General features: G+C 35.3%; 2 pseudogenes; both read left to right on the forward strand.

Moving 5' to 3' along the window:
• The window catches only part of LOC100979696 (olfactory receptor 4A8-like), a 238,692-nt pseudogene that overhangs the window by 152,256 nt on the left and 72,921 nt on the right, over positions 1–13,515 (forward strand).
• LOC117975146 (olfactory receptor 4A47-like) lies at positions 5,573–6,480 on the forward strand (annotated as a pseudogene).

A 13,515-nucleotide genomic window follows, 5' to 3' on the forward strand; every position in this document is an offset into this window, starting at 1 on the left:
CTTCTGGGATGAGTGATTCCCCTCTGTCTAGAGCTGGTCCAAATGCAGTCTCCATGGGTGGGTGCCAGTTGAGTTCAGCATGGCTTTGCTCTCTGCTGTGACAAGGTAGCACTGAGTTCAATGCCAAACCCCGTATCTATACTCTTTTTTCCTCAAGTGCACAGATTATCTCTTTGCACCATGCAGCCACTGCTGTGGAATCGAGGAGGGGTGTTATTGGCGATTTAAGACTGTCTTTCCTAACCTCTTAAGTGTGTTTCATTCAGTGATGTGAAGTTAAAACCAGGTACTTGGATTGCTCACCTGGTTTTCTGTTGTTATGCTTGTGCTTTTGTGTGTGTGCAATTAGTTGTTGAAATTCAGTGTTCCTGCAGGAGGGACTGGGATTACGGGTGTGAGCCATTATGCCCATCCCAAGAAACATTTTATGTTATAGGGGGAGAGAGACAATAAACAAGTAAGCATACACATAAAAAGATAAAATATAACAGAGTGGAAAGGTGTAAAACATGAAACAAATGATGTGATAGAGAGCTACTCAAAAGGTAGGGGGCTAGGAGTGTTCAAAGGAGACCCAAGAGCACGTATTAACTGTTTACATAACCACTTCCAGGGACAAGAGACAATAAACTGAAAGGACATGAATAAGTAAACTCACTGGAGAGGAGTTTCTGTTTGTGGAAAGGGGAATTTTATCTGACCTGGATGAGTATCAATAACATCTCTCCTTGATTAAAAACTACACATTTTATTAAAAATAAAATAAACATGATACATACACACACACACAAACATATTTTAGCAAACTTAACCTACTATAATTAATTCAGCTCTAATTAAAATAAGGATGATACAAAATTAAACATACATATTTAGGCCGTCATCTTTTTTCAAAACACCTTGTGCGTGCCTCCTGGCAGTTGGTGAACTTTCTGATGTATTCAACAGCATTGATCTCCACTTTGTCTCTGCATGTTCTCCTTTTATTTTAATTTTTACCATTTTTTTCCCACATAAAAGGTCTTGCAGTCACTTAGAAATGCTGAGATAAATTGACTGGTATAAAGTAAGATATCTGATTAACGAAATTTACACTAAAGCTAATTGGCCTTTTCATGGACTATAAGACTATGCACAACCACTCCGTACTCAAACATGCATTTCTCTCTCCAATGTTGTATGACCCAGTACCCAGCTCTTCACAGCACACTTTTTTCTTGGTGGATCTCAGGTGTTCCTTCTGTTGGTGATGGCCTAGACCACTTATAGGGCCATCTGAAAGTCCTTGCAGTATTTGGTTGTCATGAAGCAATGGCTCTGTGTTGTGCTGCTGGTTGTGCCCTGGGCTGGAGGATTTTTGCACACAGTAATACAACTTGACCTTATTCATGGGCTCCCATCTTATGACCCCAATGTCATTGGTCATTTTGTCTGTAACATGGACCCCTTAATGAAGCTTGTCTGTGACTATACACTCAACAGATTTGCCTATTTTGCAGGTCATGATTTAAATACTAGGTTTTATATATTTCATTTACATTCAGACTGGACTGTTTCCTTTTGGTGATTTGACTTTGTTATTCTTTTGTAATTTTTTCCCTAGAGGACATGGTTCTATAAATCTTGTTATACATAGTTATTATCCCTGTGGCGTCTCTGGAGATACAGAGCCTACCCTCAGAATTATGATAAAGGTCCCATTGAATTTAATTAGAGAAGAATCACCTTTGGAGATGCACCAGTTGAATGACTCAACAATATGTGCTGTAGTTCAAATGTGGATAAAGTATCCACAGACTTCTGCCCTTATTTCGAAGAGTATTTGTCTATAGCAGTATTCACATGACTGATTTTTTAGGAATTAAAATGATAGACTCAAACATGATAAAATAAGGATGAAAATTATTCTCCATCCTTCATATTACCCAAGGTTCAACTATGTGGCATGAATACAGGTTCATATAACTGATCGAAGAGCAATATGTTGTAAAGGCTATTTCATTATTTTACTTTTATTTGTATAAAATACAAATATTTATAGTAAAAAGTCACAATTCTCTCTCCCACAAATTCGAGTTTTTTCTTAACTTCAAAATGCTTATTTAACCTATTCATCTTTTGATGAACACTTGGGTTGATTCCGTATCTTGGCTATTGTGAATAGTGCTCCACAAATTATGGGAATGTAGGTATCTCTTTGATATACCGATTTCATTTCTTTTGGATATATAACTACCAGTGGGATTGCTAGATATATGCTAGTTCTATTTTTAATTTTCTGAGGAACCTCCATACTGTTTTCCATAGTGGCTGTATTAATTTACATTCCTACCAACAGATTATGATCATTCCCCTTTCTCTGCATCCTCATCAGCATTTATTTTCTGTTATTTTCATAATAGCCATTTTAACTGGGGTGAGATAACGTAATAAAAAGGATAAAATTCTGCCATTTGCAGCAATGTGGATGGAACTGGAGGATATTATATTAAATAAAATGAGGCAGGCACAGAAAGGCAAATATTGCAGGTGTTCACTCATGTGGGAGATAAAAAATTGACCTCATGGTGGTAGTGAATAGAATGGTGGTAACCGGAGGATGGGAAGGGTAGTGAGGAGAGGGGATGAAGAGGAGTTGATTAATATATACAGAAATACAGTTAGGTAGGAAGAATAAGATCATGATAGGGCAACTATAGTTTATAGTTGACTGTATTTCAAAACAGTTAGAAGAGAAAATTTAGAATTTTCTCAACATAAAGAAATGATAAATGTTTGAGGTGATGGATATCCAAATTACCCAGATATGATCATTACATGTTGTGTGCTTTTGTCAAAATATCATTTATACCCCATAAACATATACAATTATAATGTATCCATTAAAATAAAAAATAAAAAAGTATTTATATAACATATGTTTGTTATTAGGACAAATTTTGCCAATAATGAGTATTTTGGGTCTCAGTTCACAATCAAGATTGAGGCTTCTTTAGGTTACAGAACATTCTTGATATTCATTTTGAAAATCTCAATAAGTTAAAAGGTAACCTTTTTTCCCCCTGAAAGACTGAGATAAATCAGACTTTCTACAAGCATGGAAAACGTTGATCACATGGAAGCATTTCAAGGTCCAGTGATGATTCATGTGTTATTTTGCTCTCTGTGTTCACACAGATGGTGTCAGTGTACACAGCTGTTTTTTTTTTAGGACAAGAGGGAAGGTATCATCATCAGAACTCGGAATGAATTACTGTCTTCTTATGTAGATACCCAGGAAGGTATTTATGTGTGAGATTCTGAACTAGGCTTTACATTATGCAGTAACACTGATGATGTGGGAATTCTGTCTTTTAATAGTTGTGTAAGTGATTCTGATAATAAGCCACATTAGTGGTTCTTCATGATTGCTAAACTCTATGTGAATTGCCTCAATTCTGTAATACTTTTTTGGATATTTTAACATTAAATAACAGAATAAATTTACTTTCTCTGCATCAGTGTTCTTAGAAACTAATTTCAAATGTAACCATTTGGGGGATATTTTAATGGGCAGGTATTTGTAAATCTCTTTATAGGATCAAGCAGTGCGTTCTCTATGCATTGATTAATATGCTAAAAATTAGATGATGTAGCATCTGTAGAAGTGGAATGAGTGACTTTCAAGAACCCAAGGTAAGACTTAAGTAAGCAAGGTGTTTCTTCAATTCATAGGAATGATAGGTCAATTAAGAAGAGTATTGAAATTGACCACTGGATTTAGTAAAGTGAAAGTGTTATTTAGAAAGAATAACAGAGAATCAAGATGGGGTGGTTGCTTGAAAGAAATCTGTGGTCCAAGGGTATAAATATATTTTTAAACGTGGGGATAGATCATACAAATATGCTGGAAGAAGGATGCAATATAGGGAGGGAAATTGTTGACGTTCGAAATGGAGAAAATTGAAGGAACACTGTTCTTAAGAGTGGTAAAGAGCACACAATCTAGTGCAACTCTAGAGAGGTTGGCCATAGTTAGCAACACAGACAATCTGTGTATTTGAAGAGCAGATGGGACATCATTTATGAGGTTAGATTGAAGTAATGTCCACAGAGACATAGTGACTAGTTGTCATTACTGGGATTATTTTAGGAGATAGCTGGGCTAGTGAATATTGTCACTACTTATGATATAGTTTTTTTTTTGTGTGTGTGAAGCCTTCTTTTTCTCTAACTCTCTCTTCCCTCCCTCCGTGCCTCCCTTCTCCCCTATTTCTTTCCCTACCTCTTTTATTCCATCTTCCTCCATCTTCCTTCCTTCCTTCTTCTCCTCTTCGTTAGTTTTATTCTTTCACACACAACTTCTCTCCTCTCCCCCACATCACCAATGCAAATGTAAACCCTGTTTACAACAAAAAACATATATCCTTCATTATTTTCCCATGCTCATATAATCATACACAAACACTTATAAATGGATACATGTACAGCATTTTTATTTTGTTTGCTGAATCATACTATTATACTGAAATGGCTGCAATTAATTGTTTTAAATATCTGTATTGCACATTTTTTGTTTGTTTAGTGCTATTATAAATAATGTCACAAAAACATGCCATGCATCTGTCCTTATGTTCTAGGGCTCTAATTTCTATGGGATAGCTTTTGAAGGGAGCAGTTGTGTTGAAAGATATTTTTACTTTCATTAGAGATTGCTAACTTTTGTTCCAAAAATATTATAAAATCCATATTTTCCCTATCAGTGTAAGAAAATACCCTTTTTAATTTTTGCTAGCTATAGCTACTATCACTTTTAAAATGTTTTTGTCAGTTTCATGAATATAAGATGATATTTGTTTTTTATTTTGTATTTTTCTATTTATAGGTGAACTTCAGCACCCTATTATATTTGGCCACTTTAATGTACTGTTTTTTTTAAAATTGCTGGTTTCTATCATTTGCCCAGTTTGCTATTGGTTTGTCTCTTATTTATTAATTGCTTACAGCACTCTATTTTAAATATTAACTCTGTGTCCTCAAAATTATAAATATTTTTAAATGGTATCTTTTCCCAAATTCTTAAACAATTTTGAAATTGTCAAATATGTTTATTTTGGATTTCAATTATTAAGATTCTCCCATCCAGAGAATGTAGAAAGTCATCTCCTTTATTAACTGGAAAGTAAATATAAAGTAAATCTAGCTTTAGTTTTATATTAAATCTTTAATTCATTTGTATTTATTTTTGTTTATGGTATTAACTATATGTATAATTTTATGATCTTCCAGATGTAAAACTAGTTTTGGCAAACTCTTTTATTTAATAAACTGTCCTTTTCCCATATACATCCCAAATTACTTATTTCTCTCTCCATTAATTTGTAAGATTGCTGAGGTTGGGGACCATGTTTTAATCAGACTTATATTCTTATAATGTCTTGCAATTCTGGAACATAATAACTCATAGCACCTATTTGTTGAATGAATAAACAAATTATCCTAAAATTTCATGAAGTTACTAGTAATAATTATATTTTTAGGTAGTTTTGTCCTGAACACGGAATAAGGACATACAGAAAGACATACAGAGCAAAGGAACAATGTGACTGAGTTTGTCCTTGTGGGGCTCACTCAGATCCCCCAGGGACAGAAAATATTATTTGTTGTGTTCTTGCTCATCTACATTGTGACAATGGTAGGCAACATATTCATTGTTGTGACTGTGGTGGTCATCCCAACTTTGGATGCCCCATGTACTTCTTCCTTGGCTACTTATCATTTATGCATGCTGTTCATTCTACTACAGTTACCCCAAATATGATTATAGACTTACTCTATGAGAAGAAAACCATTTCATTCCAAGCTTGCATGACCCAGCTTTTTATAGGACACCTATTTGGGGGTGCTGAGATTTTACTCCTGGTTGTCATGGCCTATGAAGGCTATGTGGCCATCTGCAAACCCCTGCATTATTTGACCATCATGAACCAACGGGTGTGCATTCTACTGCTGCTGTTGGCCTGGGCTGGAGGTTTCTTGCATGCTGTAGTTCAACTTCTTTTTGTTTACAACTTTCCCTTCTGTGGCCCCAATGTCATTGAGCATTTCATCTGTGACATGTACCCTTTATTAAAACTTGCCTGCACTGACACCTATGTTATTGGCCTCACTGTGGTTGCCAATGATGGGGCAATCTGTGTGGTCATCTTTATGCTCTTACTCATCTCCTATAGGGTCATTCTGCACTCCCTGAAGAATCTTAGTGAGGAAGGGAGGCCCAAAGCCTTATCCATCTGTGGATCCCACATCACTGTGGTGAACCTCTTCTTTGTCCCTTGTATTTTGATGTATGTGAGACCTCCTTCGACCTTACCCATTGATAAATCCTTGACTGTGTTTTACACTGTTATCACCCCTATGTTGAACCCTCTAATCTATACTTTAAGAAATGCAGAGATGAAAAATGCTATGAAGAAGCTCTGGACCAGAAAAAGAAAATGAGGTGACAGACAAATGTATCATCTATTTTCAGTGAAGAGTTGCTCCCTCCAGGAAAGCCATTTGTGATTATTTAATTGCCGTGAAATTTTCCTCAGGTTTAATAACTAGCATGCAGTGAAAATCATTTATTACATGAATACTTGCAATAATCAAAATATATTTAGAAGATTTTAATAATTTATTGGAAAAATATATGTTCACTTTTTGTCTGTAGAATGGCTCTCGAGATGATAAATTTATGTTATTAATACTATAAATTTATTTGTTTATGAAAGTTTTTCTCATGTTTTTCTTTTAAATAAAGTTAATCCTTTTTTCAGAATTAATAGTGCTCATTACAGATTTCAGAAGAATGAATTAAGAAATAAGACATAAAAATTTCATTTACTCCTCCTCACACAAATACAGACCACATTAATATTTGAAGTATATATTTTATTTTTGTATTTGTAAGATACTATTTATATATAATTTTGTTAGTATTGCTAGTGTATTAAGGTTGAAGAGGAATAATGCTTCCTTCAGTATTATTCATAAGGAGACTGAGTATACTAAAAGAATCTGAATGAAAAAGGGAGACATGCAGAAAAATAACTAAATCTTACTTATTTCTCCAACTGAGAAATCATATTAAGTCCTCATGCGAAGCAGCTTTATTTGGTGCTATATTTATGTAAAAATGATCCAGGGACATGGATGAAATTGGAAATCATCATTCTCAGTAAACTATCGCAAGAACAAAAATCCAAACACCGCATATTCTCACTCATAGGTGGGAGTTGAACAATGAGAACACATGGACACAGGAAGGGGAACATCACACTCTGGGGACTGTTGTGGGGTGGGGGAAGGGGGGAGGGATAGCATTGGGAGATATACCTAATGCTAGATGATGAGTTACTGGGTGCAGCGCACCAGCATGTCACATGTATACATATGTAACTAACCTGCACATTGTGCACATGTACCCTAAAACTTAAAGTATAATAATAATAAAAAAATTTAAAAAAATGATCCATTGATCTTCCCAGATGTTTAGAATATCTGATAATACCTCTGCTATTTTCAATACCCCCTTCTCATGGCCTTCTAAAAGACAGCCAGGCTCTGCTTTTCATATGTAAAATTAGCATAATCCATAATCTATGAAGTTCAAATATGCAATGCAGAGCCTGATAGTAAATATTTTGGAATACACCATTGTCAAGGAAGATAGACAGGTGTGGTGGTGCATGTCTATGGTTCCAGCTGCTCAGGAGGCTGAGGTTGGAGGATTTTTTGAGCCCGGGAGGTCAAGACTGCAGTGAACTGTGATCATGCTACTGCGCTCTAACATGGGTGACAGAGCAACACTGAGAAAAAAAAAGAAAGAAAAAGAAAAGAAAGATGCTGGCAATATGTGATGCTTCCATTCTTACTTTCTTTATTGATAGAATGCAGATTATTAGGTAAAAAACAGGACTCAAACATATTGTTTCATTGGAAAGACACTTCATTCATAAAAATCTGTGTGAAAATTTCTTTTGAATCAGGCTTGAAATAAAATTTTATCTGCCCCTGACTACAGGTAGAAAACATGTAATCAAAGAAACTCATTGTTCCTGCTTCTCCTCTGTAGTCTGGATTCATGAGGGACTAAGGCTAGGGAAAAACATAAGTCAATTTCGCTGGTAAATCACACTATATGAGTTCACTTTGTATTATTATTTTTATCCTTATTATTATTACTTGGAGATTTCTTATATCATCCAAGCTCTTCCAAAACATAGCACCATTCTCCAAATAGTATTGAGCATTTGGTAGTACCAGAGTTTATATAACTAGGTCCTGCATTTTTGGACATGTAATTAATTTTCTAATTTGTATGGTTCTATTGAGTGATGAAATAAAAAAATCTTGGTTAATTGTCTGTTTACATTTATTGGTCTGAAAGTTCCCTGAAGTCAGGGAAAGTTACTTCTCTTTGTGCTCTCTGTTCCTTGCACAATGTCTGACACATAGAGCCCACTCCATAAACTTTGTTAATTACTTGTTTCCTTTTATTCTTAATCTATTGGAGTCAGAAATTTTACTGATACATTCTGATAAACTTTTTCCATATCAAAGTTGCATATATGTTCATACCATTCTTTGATATTTGCTATAAATATTTAACTTACTATGTTATTGATGCTACAATTATGGATGTTTTTATATAGAAATGTGTTATCAACTTTTTTACTTCTTATTTTTTTCTGTCATATCACACCTCAGTATATTCCATTTCCCTCTAGTGACTTTATGCATTTTAACACCTTATTTTATTTATTTATTTTTCTTTTCAGATTTTGTTTTAGAATCAGGAGGCACATGTGCAGGTTTGTTACAAAGGTATGTTGCATGATGCTGAGGTTTGAAGTATGATTGCACCCACGCCCAGGTAGTGAGCATGTTACCCAGCAGGTAGTTTTTGAGCCCTTGCCCACCTCCCTCTCTCCTGCCTCCAGTCGTCCCCATTAAAAAAATTACTTTACAAAAACATTTGTTTTCCAGCCAACTGAAAATTTATTTTTCTTTATCAAAAGAAAATATTGAGGCCGGGCGCGGTGGCTCACGCCTGTAATCCCAGCACTTTGGCAGGCCGAGGCGGGCGGATCACGAGGTCAGGAGATCGAGACCATCCTGGCTAACACGGTGAAACCCCGTCTCTACTAAAAATACAAAAAATTAGCCGGGCGTGGTAGCGGGCGCCTGTAGTCCCAGCTACTCGGGAGGCTGAGGCAGGAGAATGGCGTGAACCCGGGAGGCGGAGCTTGCAGTGAGCCGAGATCGCGCCACTGCACTCCAGCCTGGGCGACAGAGCGAGACTCCGTCTCAAAAAAAAAAAAAAAAAAAAAAAAGAAAATATTGAAGTCTAGTTTTCCTAAGCAGGTAAAATAATCTGCCAATCTAATCCATTAATTATTTTCAATAGTAATTTGGAATTTATCCTTTTAGTATGTCAAATTCTTTACATCTATAAGGTTCAATCTCAGAACACTTCTGTTTCTTCTTTTCTTGTTTTTTTTTTTTTTTCACCAACACACTATCCCAGTGGTCAAGGATTTTAAATATTTATTTATACTTAATAGAGATAGTCTCCCCTAATTACTAATCTTTTTCAGCTCTCTTGCAATTTCTAAATATTTATTTTTCCTAACAAACCTTAGGGCTGTTTTGTAAAGCTTGAATAAAAATTACATTTAGGGTTTCATGACCCTACTTGTTTATTTTGAGCAAAATGGTGTATTATAATGTCTCATTTTCCTACCTAGAATAAAACACTTATTGTGAAGTCTTGACTGATAAATCTCAATCAAAAAGTGGGCAAAGGACATGCACAGACACTTTTCAAAACAAGCCATACATGCTGTCAACAAGCATATGAAAAAAGGTCAATATTAGTGATCATTAGAGAAATGCAAATCAAAACCACAGTGAGATACCATCTCACACCAGTCAGAATGGCTGTTATTAAAAAGTAAAAAAATTACAGGTGCTGGCGAGGTTGCAAAGAAAAAGGAATGTTTACACAGTGTTGATTGGGGTGTAAATTAGTTCAACCATTGTGGAAAACCATGTGACGATTCCTCAAAGACCTAAAAATGGAGCTACTATTTGACCCAGCAACCCCATTACTGGTTATATACCCAAAAGAATATAAATCATTCTAACGTAAAGACACATGCATGCACATGCCCATTGCAGCACTATTAATTGCAAAGACACGAAACCAACATAACGACCCATCATTGGTAGATTGGATAAAGAAAATGTGGTACATACACAGCATGGAATACTATTCAGCCATAAAAAAGAATAAGACCATGTCCTTTGCAGAAACATGGATGGAGCCAGAGGCCATTATCCTTAGCAAACTAGCACAGGAACGGAAAACCAAACACCACATGTTCTCACTTCTAAGTGGGAGCTAAATGATGAGAACACACGAACACATAGAGAGGAACAGCAGACATGATGGAGGGTGGGAGGTGTGAGAAGATCACAGAAATACTGATGGGTACTAGGCTTAATACCTAGGTGAGGAAATAATCCATACAACAAACCCCTATGTCAGACTTCTAAAATGACACACCTCCATGACACCCCCATAACAAACCTTCACATGTACCACTGAACTTAAAGATTACAAAAAGTTGTAAACATGTTCACAGTCTATATATGCCTTGCCTTTTGACTTTTTCATTTAAAAAGGGAATTCTCTTATTTTCATTTGATTAATATTTTCAATGGGCTGACAAGAGAGGACTCAGTGTCTTTTCCTGGCATTTCCTGGCACAGTCTTTAAAGCCACGGGCATAGGTCTATATTCAGACACACGTAGGCTTGTATCTCACCATATACAGGTTTGAAAGTCATTATATAGGAGTCTGTATTTGACTGTGCACTTGGATCTGTATCCAGCAGCATGTATGTCTCTATGACCATATATAGGTGTGTATCCAGTGATACCTGGGTCTGTATCTAACTGAACACAAAGTCTATATATGAACAGACAGGTTTGTATGTGAAAACACAAAGATCAGTATTTGATTACTTTTATGATTGCATTTGTATAAGTTTTGCATATGATATCACCCAATTCTGTGTCTGTCTACACATGGGGCTATATCTTGCTATACACTGAGCTGCACTGGACCACACGTGTGTTTATATCTGCCCATACAGGGATTTATTTTGGGCCATTAACAGGTCTTTATCCAAGACACATGGGTTGTAGTATTATAGATATATGCTTGTTAGGAGGGAGGGTAAAGACTAAATTTTATAACTATCAAAAAGTTTTTCAACACAGCTGTAAAATTATATACTTCCACAAGGGACATATGAGAGTTCCAGTTATTCCGCATCCTCAGTAACAGTTGGATTGGTTTTAATGTGCATTTCCTGGATGACTAAAGATGTTGAGCATATAATTCTTGGCTGGTCTGTTGAACATTAAAAAAAATCATATGGCTTGTCTTGACTTGTAAAACTTCTTAATACATTCTAGATACAAGTTCTTATTCAGACATATGTATTGTAAGCATACTCACAATGTATGGCTTGCTTTTTCATATCATTAACAGTTTTTATGAGCCAAAGTTTTTATTTTGATGAAGTTCAATTTATCAATTTCTTTTGTATCCAAGGTGTTTCAGATAGAATATTAACAAAGAAACTTCAGACTTAATCTGCAATAAAGACTAAATGGATATAATAAGTATTTACAGAACATTTAATCCAGTGGCTGCAGGAAACATTTTCTTTTCCTTAGCACACAAATCATTCTCAAGGATAGACCATATGTTAGGTTACAAAACAAGTCCAAAAACATCCAAAAAATTTGAAATAATATCAGTTATCTTCTCTGACAACAATGAAATAAAACTAGAAATTAATAATAAGAAATTTTGGAAACCATACTAGTACATGGAAATTAAACAAAATGCTCCTGAATAATCAGTGGGGTCCATGAAGAAATTAATTTTGTGGTATTTCCTTTGTCTTTTTAAAAGGAGGGGCATTTGAAAGACAGTTCCTACTTTCAAATGGTTTTCTAGATTTATATCAATTACCTCTCAGCAGAAATATATCAATGCAAAATCTTACTGCATTCTCGTGAATGTAGACTACTATAAAAATAAATTATACTGACTTAAAAAAAGAAGAAAACTGATAAATTTCTTGAAACAAATAATGGAAACAAATATACCAAAATCTATCAAATACAGAGAAAGCATTACTCAGATGGAAGTTTATAGCTATAAGTGCTTACACCAAAAAAACCCCTTCAAATAAACAAGTGAACAAAGCATCTTAAAGGAGTAGAAAAGCAAGAGGAAATAAAGCCAAAAACTAGAAGAAAAGAAATGATAAGGATCACAGCAGAAATAAATAAATAAAAATACAAAATATCAATGAAACAAAAGGTTTTTTTCTTTAAAGTTAAACAAAATTGATAGAACTTAACCAGAGTAACTAAGGAAAAAGATCCAAATGAATAAAATCAGAAATGAAAAAGGAGACATTAGTCAATTTTGTCTTTTGTTGCCATTGCTTTTGGTGTTTTGGACATGAAGTCCTTGCCCACGCCTATGTCCTGAATGGTAATGCCTAGGTTTTCTTCTAGGGTTTTTATGGTTTTAGGTCTAACGTTTAAATCTTTAATCCATCTTGAATTGATTTTTGTATAAGGTGTAAGGAAGGGATCCAGTTTCAGCTTTCTACATATGGCTAGATCTAATTAAACTAAAGAGCTTCTGCACAGCAAAAGAAACTACCATCAGAGTGAATAGGCAACCTACAACATGGGAGAAAATTTTCGCAACCTACTCATCTGACAAAGGGCTAATATCCAGAATCTACAGTGAACTCAAACAAATTTACAAGAAAAAAACAAACAACCCCATCAAAAAGTGGGCGAAGGACATGAACAGGCACTTCTCAAAAGAAGACATTTATGCAGCCAAAAAACACATGAAAAAATGCTCATCATCACTGGCCATCAGAGAAATGCAAATCAAAACCACTATGAGATATCATCTCACCCCAGTTAGAATGGCAATCATTAAAAAGTCAGGAAACAACAGGTGCTGGAGAGGATGTGGAGAAATAGGAACACTTTTACACTGTTGGTGGGACTGTAAAGTAGTTCAACCATTGTGAAGTCAGTGTGGCGATTCCTCAGGGATCTAGAACTAGAAATACCATTTGACCCAGCCATCCCATTACTGGGTATATACCCAAATGACTATAAATCATGCTGCTATAAAGACACATGCACACGTATGTTTATTGCGGCATTATTCACAATAGCAAAGACTTGGAACCAACCCAAATGTCCAACAATGATAGACTGGATTAAGAAAATGTGGCACATATACACCATGGAATACTATGCAGCCAGAAAAAATGATGAGTTCATATCCTTTGTAGGGACATGGATGAAATTGGAAACCATCATTCTCAGTAAACTATCACAAGAACAAAAAACCAAACACCACATATTCTCAC

The sequence above is a fragment of the Pan paniscus genome, chromosome 9 (genome assembly GCF_029289425.2).
Source record: "Pan paniscus chromosome 9, NHGRI_mPanPan1-v2.0_pri, whole genome shotgun sequence".
Lineage (NCBI taxonomy): Eukaryota > Metazoa > Chordata > Mammalia > Primates > Hominidae > Pan > Pan paniscus.